This window comes from Triticum urartu, chromosome 7, assembly GCF_003073215.2.
Source record: "Triticum urartu cultivar G1812 chromosome 7, Tu2.1, whole genome shotgun sequence".
Lineage (NCBI taxonomy): Eukaryota > Viridiplantae > Streptophyta > Magnoliopsida > Poales > Poaceae > Triticum > Triticum urartu.
In genome coordinates, this window is record NC_053028.1 from 360,939,959 (window position 1) to 360,957,519 (window position 17,561).

Consider the following 17,561-nt stretch of genomic DNA (forward strand, 5'->3'; position numbering starts at 1 on the left):
GCGGAGCTCCTGCGCGTGTCGGAGAGGCGAGGGGGAGGCGGTGGCTACGGCAGTGGCGAGTGGCGGCGACGACAGCATTCGGCCGTGCGCGGGAGAGAGACCAGGGGAGGGGGAAGAAACGAGAGAAAGAGGGAGAGAAGTGCGGGGCGTCACCGTGGCGTCGTCTAGGCGCGTCGAGGGGGAGCCAGGCACGCAGGCTGCTGCCGGCGTGGCGCGCTCGCGCTGGGGCGTGCTCCGCTTCTCCTCTGCCTTCTAGCAAGAGGAGGGAGATGACTGGCAGCGGTTGTGGGCTGGGCCAGCTCCTGGGCTGCACAGTGCCAGGCCACAGGGAGGTAAGTGCAGGTAAGGTTTTTTTTTCATATTTGTTTTCTTTCTATTTTCTGACATTTGTTTCTGATTTAGTAAAATACTAAATCGTTTTATTTTCTTCTGACAATTTTTGCAGGGGGCTAAGGGATTATTCCAAAGCCCCTCACCAAAATTCAGAATTATTGGACAATATTATATATATATATAAATATTTATCCAACACAAATAATTACTGGATTAATTCCAAATGTCCAAAATAAATATTTATGAGCTCCTAAAAATATTGGTTTGATTTGTACCTCTGACCAATATTTTCAGAGAGTAACATGAACATTTTCTTGGACCTTTTTGGAGCAATTTTTACTTGGGTCATTTTCAGAAATGATTTCTAAGGGTTTCAAAAATCCCCATTTCAAATTTAAATGAAATTTAAACATGATGCAAACATGAAGGCTAGCCTAGGTCATACCAGAACTAGGGATGTGACAGTTTCTTTCGTAGTTTCATTTTCTTCTTTCTTGAGTCATAGGAACCACCAAACTCTTAAGTGGGGCCAAGTGAACAAAGTCAGAAGACTGACGTGATGCTCAACCCAAATCCTATGTCTTCGAGTGAAGACAATGAGAATAAATCTTATCCAGAGTTGGATAAATCAGCCTTGCTTGTAGCCCAAGTGAAGCTGTCGTGTGTGTTTGAAATCCGACCATTGGACATGTGTCGGTTCCTGAGTAACCCATGGTCATTTCGGACATATCATGTCGAGTTGCCTCCTGGCTATAAATAGCCCACCCCCTACACCATAAATTGGTGGCTGCTCAGAGTTAGTGCGTGGCTTTTGTCATTTGAGAGCAACCCACCTCTGAAGCCTTTGAGAGAGAGAATCCTTGCGAGGCCAAAGCCCAAAACACCAAGAGCCAAAGAGTGTCAGGCATCACTGAAGTCTTTTTGTCCATGTGACCTGAAGGCTTGTTACACTTGAGGACTGTGTATCCTCCAGCCGGTTAGGCGTCACATTCTGAGGTTCCAAGAGTCATTGTGAATTGCCAGTGAATGGAGACTGTGAAAGATTGGAAGTCTACCTTGAAGACTTACCAGAGTGATTGGGCGAGGACTAAGTGTCCTTAGCTCAAGGGGAATAAGGTGAAGACGTGGTTTTCTGAGTTCAATCTCAGCCTCCCTAACCAGACGTATAGTTGTCACAGCAACTGGAACTGGTCTACCAAATCCTTGTCTTCACCAAGAAACTGGTTCTATCCCGTACCTCCTTTACATTTTAGTTTGTCTTCGTGAAATCGTTGCTTGTTTGCCTGATCTATTTGTATTCACTATGCAAAGACTTTTACCTGTTTGGCTTCATACTTTCTTCCATTCCGATCTGCTCTACCTAGCTGCTATTAGTTGTCGTGCTTTCATTGTACTGTCGACTTGAGTATGGCCTGTCTAGTGTAGTTCATCTTCCGCTGCATATCATATAGGTGTTGTTTGGTTGTCTATCTTCAAAGATATTGCATCTTTTGAAGACTTTCATAAAAATCGCCTATTCACCCCCCTCTAGTCGATAAATAGCACTTTTAGGAAGAACCGGCAGATGGCGTCTTGCAACAAGTCCACACTCAGAAGCAAGCTTTGCAACCTACAAAGGCTTCTTTGGACACTTCATCCCTTTGGCAAATTGGATTGGCACCTTGGTACCAAGCGACTTGGTTATCCTCTCTAGCCCTTTGCCCTTTCTATTTTTAGGCTTGGTAGTAATTACATCTGAACATGAAATTGAAATCATAAATTAGAAGAGAAATCGACAAATTTAGGAATGGTTTTGCCAAACAGGTAAGCATACATGATCGATTCCATTTGGAAAATGCACTAGTAAAAGAGAGCATTACAAAGGTGAACTTGCCTGATTGAAGCACAAGCTAATGTTCTTCTTCACTGATGATAGCATTCATGTCCACAGAAGGTGCAACATGGCTGAGGTCTGTGTGGATAGTGCCTGCTTCATCTATGCAGATAGTTCCTCATTCATCTAGGCAGCCAGTGCCTTTTTCAACCATGCGGAGAGTGGTTTATTCATCCATGGGTGGAAACTCATCACCCATTTGCAACGAGCTCTCAAATTTCATGTGAAGCGGACTTTCCTGATGGTCCGTCGCAGCCGCCATCTTTGCTTTCTGCCTTGTGACTCTAACAGGGGCAGGTTCATCAGGTTCCAGGATCCTCTTTGGTTTGTCCTGGAGGTATGATCATCACCCTTCCTACAGGCATTGCAACAGATGTTTCTGAGCTCTTCCTCTTCTTATTGACTATCTTCTTAACACCAGGCTTCTTCCTCCTGGATTCCTTTGGTGCCTCGTATAAATAGCACGGAAAAAAGCATTAGATCACAAGATAAATGTGTGAGCAAAAGGAAACACAAAGCATACAAGTACTCCCAGCCCTCCAGCGTCGTATAAATAGCACGAAAAAAAGCATTAGATCACAAGACAAATGTGTGAGCACAAGGAAACACAAAGCATACAAGTACTCCCAGCCCTCCAAGAAAGACAAAATATGCACCTTAATAGTCTTCTCCACTTCAACATCATCCACCAGCTCTCCATCAATAACTTCATCCTCCTTAGGATTGTACTCTGGGTCATCATTGATAACTCCACTACCTTCTTGAACCTCATTAGATCTACCTTCTTGTACATCATTTGTTATCCTAATCTTTGACGCTATTGCACCGATGCCAAGGGACTGGAATATCCGATTGTTCCTCAGCATATTTCTATCCCTAACCTTCTCGTACTCGGAGAGAGGCGCTTCTTTGCATAATAAAGGAAACATAACTATTAGGTGAATGGTTGTTATGCATGGACAAACGGCCAAACATATGCTATGAGATTTTATTATCATTTAATCCTAGTTATTCGGGTAAGTAAGTGTAACGACCCGAACCTGATGAGATTCAATGTCTCTATGCCTACTGTGCTAATCCCTGGATCGATTTGCTAGCACAGACAGTACATAGGAATATCAAAGTAACAAGTGCATCATTTACTACAATGTATGATCCAGAATTTATAAAGTATTACAAACTATGTAGCTCGTAGCTACCCTTATTCAATAATAATAGCGGAAATGCGGTATAAACAAACGATGAGTCCCATCAATGCCCACAGGCGAAATGCTGAGTGAAGACTCGCGACCCTACTGTATCTTACTGATCATCAGAATATCGTGCAACATGATAAGTTGCAGCCACAAGGGTCAATACATTGAATGTATTGGAAAATCACACATAATGATATAGCAAACCTACATCCACAAGCAAGGTATGACAAGCATATCACTCAAGTTACTTTGGCATAAACTAGCTTCACCTACCTCCACTAATTATGTAGTCAAGGTTTACACAAGCACAAATGACACCAGGCTAAACTGGACCACAACAAAATTACTCGCACTATCGGACTTCGGGTTTCGGCAAAACCCTTGAGGTTCGAACACTGGGGTGCGCACGAAGGTCTCTCCCCACAGCTCATGCTCTCGCAACGATCCTAAAGCCTAACTCACCGAGCCCGCAGAACAAGGGACACCAGAGTTTATACTGGTTCGGGCCACCGATATGGTGTAATACCCTACTCCAGTGTGGTGTGGTGGATTGCCTTGCAGCCTGAGGATGAACAAGTACAAGGGAAGAACTGCCTCCTGAGGAGAGGTGTTCTTGAGCTCGATGAGCTGGTGCGTATGTGGGTGGAATGGATCCTATCCCAAATGAGATGCCTCCCTACGGTAGTGGCTAGTCCTATTTATAGGGGCCCTGGTCCTCTTCCCAAATATTAGGCGGGAAGGGATCCCACAACAGCCAATTTGAAGGGGGACTACTAGTACAAGCCATCCTGACAAAAGGTGGTCTTCGCCTACCAAAGGCTCTGGTGGTGACGCCGTCGTGGGCTCCGCAATGACCTCCGTCCTGCCGTCCAGCTAGTCATGGTCTTGTTGCTCCGATATGGAAACCTTTGCCTGATGCCTAGGGACTCCTCGCCTGCGCCTGCTCCCTTAGCACCAAAGAGGCAGTGGGCGCAGACCGCCTGGCACCCACCTGGCCTTGGTCGTCATGGCTCACGTCACGGGAACCTCACGAGATGCCGCTTGCCTTGATCTCTTCGCTCCTCGCGAGCCAGCCTAGCGAGGCTTCCCCTGAGTAGGTCTTGTGTCATCCGCCTCGCGAGGCTTGGCCCCTCGCGAGGGTCTTGAGTGTTTGCTGGTGAAGATGGGTCGTACCAGGCCACTACAGGAGCCACGCCGTGGGCCGCAGGCAGGCAAGTCTGGGGACCCCTGTTCCCAGAACACCGACAGTAGCCCCCGGGCCCAAGGCGCGCTCGGACTTGGCTTCATGGTGAAGCCAAGGGGCAAGTGTGGAGCGCCACGGGGCAAGTGCGGAACACCGACAGTAGCCCCCGATTCCCCCTTCTCCAATTTCTTCAATGTTGTGCTCTTGCACTACCAGATTAACGCGCTACATCTTGATCCCCAATCCATCATCCTTCTTGCCATCTTCGCCTTCGTCTGTGAGGCCATGGTGGGCATTACCCCTTCCATGGCTCTGCTTCGCCACTTCTTCTCGCTGCACTTGACAGACCCTCTCCAGCGCTCTGGGTGTGTGTCCTTCCATGCCGTCGCGGCGACGGCCGGCCCGGGGATTGACTTCGAGCTCTCTCCAGTCGTCGGAGGCTTCGAGGGGAGGTGGGTGTTCATGGACGTTGGCGTGCGCAGCCCCCTGCTACTTCTCCCTCGGGTTCCAGCTGCTCCAAGCTCCGGCTGGGGGCACGCGAAGCTCACCAATCGGCGGCTCTCCCATGTATGGCTCCGGCTCACTAAGTGGAAGGACCTTGGCATGACGACGCCCATGGTGGTGAAGGAGTTCATCCGGTGTTGCATCGCTCCGCTTCAGCACCACTCTCGGCCAATGTGGTCCTTTTCTGGCTACGGAGACCGCATGAGGGTTCAGGCTCCGACTCTTCCTCCTGAGGCGCGGAGCATGGTGCTTGAGCTCCTGACGGGTGACCCAATGCCAACCAACCTGCCTGAGGAGGGCTATCTTTTGTACTGCTGCTCGAACAAGGCGGAGTTCGTGAAGCAGATGCCCCTTTTCGATGAATGGGGACCACGCCCAGCTGGCCTTGAAGGGCCTCGAGAGAGCCCTATCTTCGTGGCCCCTCTTCCTGCCGCGAGTGCGGGGCCCTCCCCAGGAGCAGGTGCAGGGGGGGCGGTCACTGTCGGGCGATGGCAACGCTGCGGCTGAGGAATTGGCACCACTCGGGGCTCCTGAGGTGCCGCCCCCGGGACCCTGGAAAGCCGTCCTAAGGAGACGGCCTGGGGGGCGACGCAGTCCGATGCTCCTGCGGTCGGAGCCCCCGAGGCCTCGGTGAACCTCCACAACGCGAGCATCGAGGTCTCAATGCGGCCCGGCACCCCTGAAGTCGCCTCCTCAGGGGTCGCACTATCCGCGCCCGGCCTTGGTGGCCATGCCCTGGGCCTCGGCCGGCTCCGCCCAAACTTCGCGGCGCTCCACAAAAGGAGGGGATCTCTAGGATGCAGTGGTGATGCCTTCCGGCCATTGAAGTAGAGGAAGTACATCGCTATTGACGAGTGAGTACCTTATCTTCGTAATTTCCAGGGTGCCGCTTCTCCTCCTGACCGTGATTCCTCAGGGTCCCTTCTGCCAAGGCGACAAAGTCTCCCGAGAAGCAACCTCTTCCTGCCTCGAGTCTTCTGCTGACCTTGGGCGCCTCAAGCCAGCCCGCAGCACTTGGTGTGAGGTTGGCTGGAGAGGCAAGCACGCCGTCTTGGCGCCTCAACCTCGCGTTCTTGCCGTTCGCTCTTCGCGGCCTTGCTTGGGGCGCGAAAGGTGTGACGAGGGCTCCTCCTCTGGTTATTGATCGCAGCTGGGTGGCCTCGGTCCTGGCCTCTCTTTTGGGTAACGAGCCTCTGCCCCTCCGGGCCCCCGTCAGGGCCCGAAGGGTGGCTGGAAAGGCACCAGCCTCTAGCCCCCTGTTGGGAGGAGGCGAGTCACCTTGAACCTCTTCAACAACTCCCGACGTGGAGGACAGACCCGGTTGCACATTCGAGCTTGCGTGCAGACGGGGTGCCGTCCGTCATGAGCTCTTCCAAGAAGCTATGGGTGCGCTGAGCCGGCTCGCCGAAGAGCTTGTGGATGTGGACGCTCGCCTGGAAACCGAGGGTCTTCGGCTGGTGGATCAATGGCGTCAATTGAAGGTGGCCATCAACCTTGGGCGCCTCCAACGTGAGCGTGCTAACGTCGACGCCGAGGCATCCCTTGCAACCTCGCGTGAGGCCAGTGCCTGAGCCTTGGAGGAGGCCAGGGAGGCAGACCGCCGCCGCGAGGCTGCCGAGAAGCGCAGGCAGGAGCTTCAGGCCCTGAATGCCGTCCTGGAGCAGCAGGCAGAGGCGCATAGTGCTGCCTTGGTGTCGATGAAGGGGCACCGCCTGATGAGGAGGAGGTCTTGAAGCGTGAGGAAGCGCTAATGCTGGAGTCCACAGAGCGCAGCCTCAAGCTTGAGCGGTTGGAGGTGAGGGAGTGTCAGGTTGCTCAGGCGGAAGATGTCGTCACCGAGCGTGAGGCCAGGATCCAAGAGGAAGTGGACCGCAGGGTGGAGGAGGCTCGCGCTAACCTTGCCAATAGGTATGACCTGAAGCTGAAGCTCGTGGCAGCCGAAGCTGAGGGCAGGACCACCGCCCTTAGGTCGAGGTTGACTGAGGCGAAGCAGCGCGAGAAGGCCATTGCAGCTGCTTTGATCTCCGTGCAGGTTGAGCTAGCCTCCGCTCGTGCCGAACTGCTTCCGCTTCAGTGGTGAGTTACCGCCGCTGAGTCCCTTGCGTAGCAGAGCAGGGAGGAGGTGATCCACCGACGGATGTTGTAGTGCGAACACGCCCCCATGCTCCATGACCTCAGGGTGTGGGCCAACCGGGCGCTAGGCGCTATCTGCGATGAATACGCCCCTCATCCTCATGCAGAAGACTACGCCGGCCACCTTAGTTTCTTCGCCGACGTCGTGACACGGCTGGAGAACCAGGCTGAGAGAGCTCACGAGCTTGTTGACGAAAAGAGCCGCGGCCTCCTCGGGCGCGCATTTTCCCACGTCTTCCGGCATCTTCAGAATGGCAACCCCAACTTCGACTTCGACGCCGCCATAGCCCCAGTCCCCGGGGCTATTCGAGGCGACCTGGTGCGCTGGGTGGACGACAATGTGGATGCTCTGGTTAGAGCTTTCGCTTCTGATGATGATGTTGTGGTGGTTGCGGTGGATGAAAGCGGCGCGGTTGATGATGGTGTGGACGGTGCCAGCGACAATGACAGTGGTGCCAGCGTGTAGGATCGAAAGTATGTCTAGAGGGGGGTGATTAGACTACTTGACCAATTAAAAATCTATCCTTTTCCCAATTTTAGGCTTTGACAGATTTTAGCTATCTTGGGATAAGTCAAGCAATCTTAACACAATTCAAGCAAGCATGCAAAGAGTCTATGAGCAGCGGAAAGTAAAGCATGCAACTTGCAAGAATGTAAAGGGAAGGGTTTGGAGAATTCAAACGCAATTGGAGACACGGATGTTTTTGTCGTGGTTCCGATATGTGGTGCTATCGTACATCCACGTTGATGGAGACTTCAACCCACGAAGGGTAACGGTTGCGCGAGTCCACGGAGGGATCCACCCACGAAGGGTCCACGAAGAAGCAACCTTGTCTATCCCATCATGGCCATCGCCCACGAAGGACTTGCCTCACTAGCGGTAGATCTTCACGAAGTAGGCGATCTCCTTGCCCTTACAAACTCCTTGGTTCAACTCCACAATCTTGTCGGAGGCTCCCAAGTGACACCTAGCCAATCTCGGAGACACCACTCTCCAAGAAGTAACAAATGGTGTGTTGATGATGAACTCCTTGCTCTTGTGCTTCAAATGATAGTCTCCCCAACACTCAACTCTCTCTCACAGGATATGGATTTGGTGGAAAGAAGATTTGAGTGGAAAGCAACTTGGGGAAGGCTAGAGATCAAGATTCATATGGTGTGAATGGAATATCTTGGTCTCAACACATGAGTAGGTGGTTCTCTCTCAGAAAATGTGTATTGGAAGTGTAGGTATGTTCTGATGGCTCTCTCCACGAATGAAGATTGGGTGGAGGGGTATATATAGCCTCCACACAAAAACTAACCGTTACACACAATTTACTAATCTCGGTGAGACCGAATTGAGAAACTCGGTCGGACCAATTTAGCAAACCTAGTGACCATTAGGATTTTCGGTGGGACTGAGATGCAACTCGGTAGGACCGATATGGTTAGGGTTAGGGCATAACGTAATCTCGGTGTGACCGATTACACAAACTCGGTGGGACCGATTTTGGTAATAAGCTAACCAGAGAGTTGGTCAGGTAAACTCGGTGGGACCGATCGCTCATTTCGGTGGGACCAAAATGTTACAAAAGGGAAACAGAGAGTTTACATTGCAATCTCGGTGGCACCGATCACTCATCTCGGTAGGACCGAAACGTTACGAAGGGAAACAGAGAGATTACAACCCCATCTCGGTGTGACCGAGATCCCTATCAATGAGACCGATTTTCCTAGGGTTTGTGGCGGTGGCTATGACATCTGAACTCGGTGGCGCCGGATAGAAGGAATCGGTGGGGCCGAGTTTGACTTTTGGATTAGGTCATATGTGGATGTGGGAAGGTAGTTGGGGGTTTTGGAGCATATCACTAAGCACTATGAAGCAAGAACCTCATTAAACAACACCTCATCCCTCCTTGATAGTATTGGCTTTTCCTATAGACTCAATGTGATCTTGGATCACTAAAATAAAAAATGTAGAGTCTTGAGCTTTGAGCTTGAGCCAATCTTTTTGTCCTTAGTATTTTGAGGGGTCCACTTTCCTCATCCATGACATGCCATTCATTGAGCTTTTCCTGAAATATTAATCTTGGAATAATGTTAGCACAATGAGCTATATGTTGTTAGGAATTACCAAAACCACCTAGGGATAGTTGCACTTTCAATCTCCCCCTTTTTGGTAATTGATGACAACATATAGATCAAAGCTTCGACAAATGATAATAAGAGTGAAAAACATTGTCGCTTTGAGAAGTATGTGAAAAGCAAGAGCTCCCCCTAAATTTGTGCATAGTTTATGATTTGCTTTGGACTGGAAATGCACAGAGAGTTAGGCTCATGGGTTACTCTTCCATGTCACATACATCTTGGTGGAGCACTCAAAATGATAATAATTAAATACATGCACTCATCACCAAGCAAAGTGAATGATCTTATAGGGATAAAATGATAATGTCATCCAACAAGCATTAAAGTAGCATATGATCAAACACACGTGATCATCCAAGTATCACATAGACAAAAAGTATCTCAAACAAGCAAACAAAATATAGTTCAACCACCAAAGCAAGAGAGAATAAAAAGCAACGCTCTCTCTCGAAGCCTATGATCTATACATTTTTCTCCCCCTTTGGCAACAAGTTACCAAAAAGTTCCTAGAAAATGCATAGCACTAAATCGTCTCTCAGGCTTGGTCTTCAGGTGGTGGTGTCCGGATAACTCCAAGAACGAAGGCTTCAGTCGAAGTAGATGGAGCTGATGGAGTAGGTGATGGAGCTGGTGGCACTGAAGCTGTAGCTGGTGCAGATGAAGTGGCTCTGGTGTCTGCTGGCACTGCAGCTGACCTCTGAGCTCTAGGCACTCTGGCAAATGCATCAGTGGTTGTCTTGCCCTTCCTCTCCTGCATATCATCCTGAAGTTTCTCCACAATAGACTGGATCTCGGTTACCTTCACATCCAAGTCATAGAACTTTTGCTCCACGATCCTTTCCAAGCTCTCCTGGTTTTGAGTCAGGGTGGCCAGTCCCTTCTCAATCTCAGCGTGGATGCAATCAAGTAGCCAAGCTGATCTTGCTTGCTCTTTAGAAGATACTGAGATGCTTCTTCAGTAGTTGGCATCTTTGCAGCCTTTTCAGCCTTTGCCTTCTCCTTCTTGGCTTGTGCATGCACAGAAGATGGTTCATTTTCATCCATCACCAAAGTGTTGTCCTCAAATTCTGGGTAGATGGGCAGGTGCTCCTTGCCCAGCAGATATGTGCCAGTGCCCATCTTAGAGTTAATCAGCTCCTGGATCTGTGGGGTATGCCCACAACTCCTCTTCTGATCTGTAGCTGTCCTCTTTATGGTTTCCACTATTAGGCTCATGACTTTGAACTTCTGTGAAACATCAAAGATGTGAAGCAAGTTAATTGCATGGCCTCTGATCATCTTGTGATCACCTGACTTTGGTAGAAGAGTGTGCCTGAGGATCCAGTTGATAGTTGGCAAGCCTGACAGAAGGTAATGTACAGATCCAAACTTATGTGTCCCAAGAGCAGCACCTGGGATCTCCTTGTACATGTGTGCCATAGAGTTGTGATCCTTCTTCTTCTTGGCATAGACATCCAAGTCATCTTCACTCTCTTCTGGGGCATTGATCAACTTAGCCCATTCTGCAACTGTTGACTGGTACCTCGTACCTTCACACATCCAGACAATCCTTCCATCTGGGTAGAAGTGAGCTGTGGGGTAGAACTGCATGATAAGCTCATCATTCCATTTTGTGAGCTTCTGAGCCACAAACTCATCAACTCCACACGCCTTGAAGCTGTCATATACACCTGGATAGTGTTCATCATTCTCCCTGATGTACTCCCAGTCAACCCATCTCATGTCACACACTATGGGCTTCTTGTCAAGCAACACTGTCTCATAGAAATCATGTTGTTCTTTGGTATGGAACCTGTAGTCCACAGCAGTCCTTCTCCTGGTGGCATATGGATCAGACTCTCTCCATAGCCTCAATCATGAGTCCTTCCTTATCTTCATGTTCTCAGCTACTGGATGAGAATCATTGTGATCTGGAATTTTTGGCTTCAACTTCCTCAAGACATGTGACTCATCATCTTCTTCTTCCATTTCAACTTTAGGCACTGGGGCCTTGTTCTTCTCCTCAGCAGGGATGTTCTTGGTGCTCCTCTTTGGTTTTGGCTTTGGAGCTGGAGCAGCAGCCTTATGAGCAGTCTTAGGCTTAGATGGAACAGCCCCTGCCCTGATGGCATCACCCATAAGCTTCTGAGCTTTGGGTGCTGGTGCAGCATCTTCTTCCTCTTCCTCTTCAGAATCTCTCATGATTGAGGATCTCCCAGGCACTCTGGCAGTGGTCTTTTTGACCCTCTCTTTCCTCTTCTTCCCTTCTGCAACAGCCTCTTTGGGTTCAGATTCCAAAGGTACTTGAGTAGAGGCTCTGGCTTTAGACATTGGCTGTCTTCCTACTGGCCTCTTGGTCTTCAGACCTGGCTTAGTTGTAGCAGCAGTGCTATATTCATTTTTAACCACTTTCTTCTTGGAAGTGGCCTCGTCCTCAACTGCCACATAGTCTTCATCCTCAGATTCAGAAGTTTTTTTTTTCTGGCCATGGTGGCAGCTTTGGGTAAGTTGCTTGGGGTGCTCCTGCTTCCATCATCTGAGATGCTAGAGGGACTAGTGCCCTCACTCAAGTGAACCTGCTCCTCTAACTTGTTCTGACTGTCACTCTGATCAGACATATTGCAAACACTGACAGCAGACCCTGTGAATAGATATAGATGAGATAGAGTGGATAAGCATCACAAAATGCAGAGGTTTTTGCAAAAGAATGAGTCAAAAACTTAGTTTTAGTTTTCCACAGAAAGCATTTCGGATCAATCGATTTGTAAACTCGGTGATACCGATGCAGCTGTTGGAACCTAAACTAGTGAACTCGGTCAGACCGAGTCATAGTTCGGTGGCACCGAGACTGCTAGGGTTTCACAAAGTCCTGAACTCGACCACACCGATTTGCAATTCTCGGTCAGCCCGAGAATCACATGTGCAATGGCCTGAGCCGAATCGGTGGTACCGAGTTCCACAACTCGGTGGGTCCGAGATGGTTTCGACGGAAACCTAACCCTAAATTCTCAATTCACGACTAAACTACGGAGTGTTTTCAATGGATAGAATGATCTCAATCGTGGCAAGATACATGGAGAACACAATGTGCTAGGAATCAGATAAGGATAGCACACTGATCGAGTTCATACCCTAGTTCAGCGATGAACTCGCTACGGCGGCAATGGCGGGGATGATTCCCGTTGACAGCGGCGGAGACCAGCGATAGGAGGCGGCTGGCGACGAGGAGGACGATCCGGAGACCCAGGGAGGCAGAGCAGGCTAAGCGCGGGTCAAGGAGGTTCAGAAAGTTTTCCAAAATTTGACCCGTGGATATATATAGCCTGACCCTGTCGGTGTGACCGAGTGGAACAACTCGGTGGCACCGAGATGCATAACTGTAGGCAGTTACTGCAACTCGATGTGACCGAAAAGTTCAAATCGGTTGCACCAAGAATGAAAACCTAGATCGACTTAGTGATCTCGGTATGACCGAAATGGATGAATCGGTCAGACCGAAACGCACAAAGAAGTTTTGGAAGTTTAAGTCTATGATGAATCGGGGACTCCGAGTGGTCCTCACACAGAGTGGTTCGAATCTGACTTGATCAAATTTTGTGATGCAGCATGAATAGAGTTTGAGATGAGAAAAGCATAGATAGCTAGAGAAGGTTCTTAGGCATTCTTGTCCATCCACTTGGCCAAAAGAAAAGGAAACCAATCAATCAAAACAACAAGTGGATGTCCTTGAATGAGCAAATTATGCAACCAACATGCTCACACAATAAAATGACAAATGAAATATGTGGCAAAGCATGCACAAACAATTCTAGCATCTATCAAGCAATTGGCGATGACTAGGTCATCTATATATGAGTACATTGACTTAGGAGTCAAATGAGAACATTTGATCATAGGTCATACTCATCGTTTAAGCACAAGTGGGGTTACCACTTTTACATAAAGCGTTGTTGTGTTCACACCATTAGAGTTTCTTTAACTCAATTGTTAGAGTAAAGCTCCCCCTAGATGTGAGATCCCCCTTAAGAGGGATGAACTAACCTTGGGTTTTGTTGATGATGACTTCATGTAGGTGTTGAAGATGTGGATGCTCTATGTTGATGTAGATCATTTGGAGCTATCCCTTGGAGTGAGTTGCACTTTCAATACCTACACGGGTTAGTCCCACAAGGAACAAACAAGGATATCCATAGACATAGAGTGATGCACACACAAGATGATGTCTATGAAATCTTTAGATTACCTTGTCCCTTGTCTTACCAACAAGAGGGTTTGTGACTCCTTGAACTAGTGCAAGATGTGGAAGTTGATTGCACTTGTTCTTGCCAAAATGATAAGAGTGAAGTATGTTGGCGGAGTCACCCTCAAAAACTCGCTAGTTCTTCTTCTTCGGGATCCACACCATCTTGATGGGAATCCTCGGAGTTGTAGTTGTACTTGATGAAGTGGAACTTGATGTAGTCTTGGGAACCCACTTGACCAAGGCCTTAGGAGCTTCTTCAAATGCATCAATTTCCTCTTGAAGCTTGTCCTTGCCTTTTTGCTTGTGGTCTTGTGGTGGAAGATCATCTTGAGCTTGTGTCCCTTTGAAAGAAGTAGGATCATACTTCTTTGTTGAGGAACAAACTTCGTCTTGGGGTATTGATCTTCTTCCCACTCAACTCCATTAGCATTGAACTTTCATTCAAAACCAATACCTTGATTCTTCCGGTGCCTTCCTTGCTTGCGTACAATTTCCTCGAATTGCTTACTCCTGGCAAGGCTCTTGTAAACACCTTTCTCTATAATTCCCTTCAATAAGCTATTTTCTTGCTCAAGTGTAACTTGGCTAAGAGAATCATTAGTGGAATCAAGAGAACTACTAGAAGCAACAACATTGGATTTAGCATGATTATTATTACTACTAGAGGAAGAATCTTTCTTGTTCTTGTTACTAGACTTGACTTGACTTGAGGCATGTAAGTGGATAAGAGTAAACGCTTGGCAATGTAAGAAGAACTTTTCTTGCGAAGATCATCATTGATTGCCTTTAAGAACTCATGCTCTTGCTCAAGATTAAGCTTCTCAAAACGTAATTTCTCATGAGTCCTTAAAAGTTCTCGATGATCTCCTAAGATAGTTTCATGAGCTAACTTAAGAGTGTTTAGTTCTTTAGTTAGATACTCAATCTTCTCCTTATCATTGTCATTCGTTTCATCATAGTATTCATCACTATAGTTGTTAACAAGTAAATCATGATCACCTAACAAGTCATCTTCATCACTATTGAAATCAACATACTCGGGGTGTGATACCTTTGGACCTTTGGCCATGAAGCATCTTCCAATTCCTTCATTTGGTGAATCAAATATGTCGTAGGAGTTGGTTGACACAAGTGCTAGACTGGCAACACCTTCATCTTGAGTATATTCGGAGTCGGAGTGATAGCTTCTCTCGGAGTCATTGTCGGAGTCGGAGCCGGATACCCATTCACAAACATGAGCTTGATGTCTTCGTTTTGTGTAGCTCCTTGATGACTTGTCGTTCCTTTCCGAATCCTTTCTTCTCCGTGAGGGTCTTCGTTCATATCGATCATCCCTACTCCTTCTCTCCCTTGATGATGATTCTTCTCTTCTACTTCTTCTTTTGGGAGAATCTTCTCTTCTCTTGTGGGGTGCCGTACACTCATTGGAATAGTGTCCGGGTCTTCCACAATTGTAGGAGTTTCGCTCTCGGCTAGAAGATCTTTTGTCATTGTAGGACCTTGACTTGGAACTTCTCTCTTTGCTTCTATTCTTGTAGAACTTGTTGAAGTTCTTCACCATTAGGCTCAATTCTTCATTGAAGGTTTGTTTCTCACTTGATGATGTGGGAGCTTCACATGAGGCTTTGTATGCACCACTTGACTTGTTATGGAGCTCCTCCTTATCCTTGAGTGACATCTCATGAGCAACAATTCTTCCAATGACTTCCGTTGGCTTCAGATCTTTGTAATTTGGCATCATTTGGATCAATGTGCATACGGTATCGTATTTTCCATCCAAGGCTCTTAGGATCTTCTTGATGATGAATTTGTCGGTCATCTCTTCACTTCCTAAGCCGGCAATCTCATTTGTGATAAGAGCAAGCCTAGAGTACATTTCAGCGACACCTTCACCATCCTTCATTTTGAACTTGTCAAGTTGACTTTGAAGCACATCCAACTTGGATTCCTTGATGGAGTCGGTACCTTCGTGCATATCAATCAAAGTATCCCAAATTTCCTTTGCATTATCAAGACGGCTGATTTTGTTGAATTCTTCGGGGCACAATCCGTTGAAGAGGATATCACAAGCTTGAGCATTGTATTGTAGCATCTTCAACTCGTCTGTGGTAGCTTCACGATTCGGTTCTCTCCCATCAAAGAATTCACCTTGCAAGCCAACACACACAATAGCCCAAACGGCGGGGTTATGTCCAAGAATATGCATTTTCATCTTATGCTTCCAACTAGCAAAATTAGTACCATCAAAGTAAGGACCTCTACCGTGATAATTTCCTTCGCTAGACGCCATACTCTCCTAGGTTGTGAAACCAAGGCTATGACCACCAAAAGCTATGGAAATCAAAGCAAATGGAGACCAAAGCTCTGATACCACTTGTAGGATCGAAAGTATGTCTAGAGGGGGGGTGATTAGACTACTTGACCAATTAAAAATCTATCATTTTCCCAATTTTAGTCTTTGACAGATTTTAGCTATCTTGGCATAAGTCAAGCAATCTTAAAACAATTCAAGCAAGCATGCAAAGAGTCTATGAGCAGCGGAAAGTAAAGCATGCAACTTGCAAGAATGTAAAGGGAAGGGTTTGGAGAATTCAAACGCAATTGGAGACACGGATGTTTTTGTCGTGGTTCCGATAGGCGGTGCTATCGTACATCCACTTTGATGGAGACTTCAACCCACGGAGGGTAACGGTTGCGCGAGTCCATGGAGGGCTCCACCCACGAAGGATCCACGAAGAAGCAACCTTTTCTATCCCATCATGGCCATCGCCCACGAAGGACTTGCCTCACTAGCGGTAGATCTTCATGAAGTAGGCGATCTCCTTGCCCTTACAAACTCCTTGGTTCAACTCCACAATCTTGTCGGAGGCTCCCAAGTGACACCTACCCAATCTAGGAGACACCACTCTCCAAGAAGTAACAAATGGTGTGTTGATGATGAACTCCTTGCTCTTGTGCTTTAAATGATAGTCTCCCCAACACTCAACTCTCTCTCAAAGGATATGGATTTGGTGGAAAGAAGATTTGAGTGGAAAGCAACTTGGGGAAGGCTAGAGATCAAGATTCATATGGTGTGAATGGAATATCTTGGTCTCAACACATGAGTAGGTGGTTCTCTCTCAGAAAATGTGTATTGGAAGTGTAGGTATGTTCTGGTGGCTCTCTCCACGAATGAAGAGTGGGTGGAGGGGTATATATAGCCTCCACACAAAAACTAACCGTTACACACAATTTACCAATATCGGTGAGACCGAATTGAGAAACTCGGTCGGACCAATTTAGCAAACCTAGTGACCGTTAGGATTTTCGGTGGGACTGAGATGCAACTCGATAGGACCGATATGGTTAGGGTTAGGGCATAACGTAATCTCAGTGTGACCGATTACACAAACTCGGTGGGACCGATTTTGGTAATAAGCTAACCAGAGAGTTGGTCAGGTAAACTCGGTGGGACCGATCGCTCATTTCGGTGGGACCGAAATGTTACAAAAGGGAAATAGAGAGTTTACATTGCAATCTCGGTGGGACCGATCGCTCATCTCGGTAGGACCGAAACGTTACGAAGGGAAACAAAGAGATTACAACCCCATCTCGGTGTGACCGAGATCCCTATCGGTGAGACCGATTTGCCTAGGGTTTGTGGCAGTGGCTATGACATATGAACTCGGTGGCGCCGGATAGAAAGAATCGGTGGGGCCGAGTTTAACTTTTGGATTAGGTCATATGTGGATGTGGGAAGGTAGTTGGGGGTTTTGGAGCATATCACTAAACACTATGAAGCAAGAACCTCATTAAACAACACCTCATCCCTCCTTGATAGTATTGGCTTTTCCTATAGACTCAATGTGATCTTGGATCACTAAGATATAAAATGTAGAGTCTTGAGCTTTCAGCTTGAGCCAATCTTTTTGTCCTTAGTATTTTGAGGGTCCACTTTCCTCATCCATGCCATGCCATTCATTGAGCTTTTCCTGAAATATTAATCTT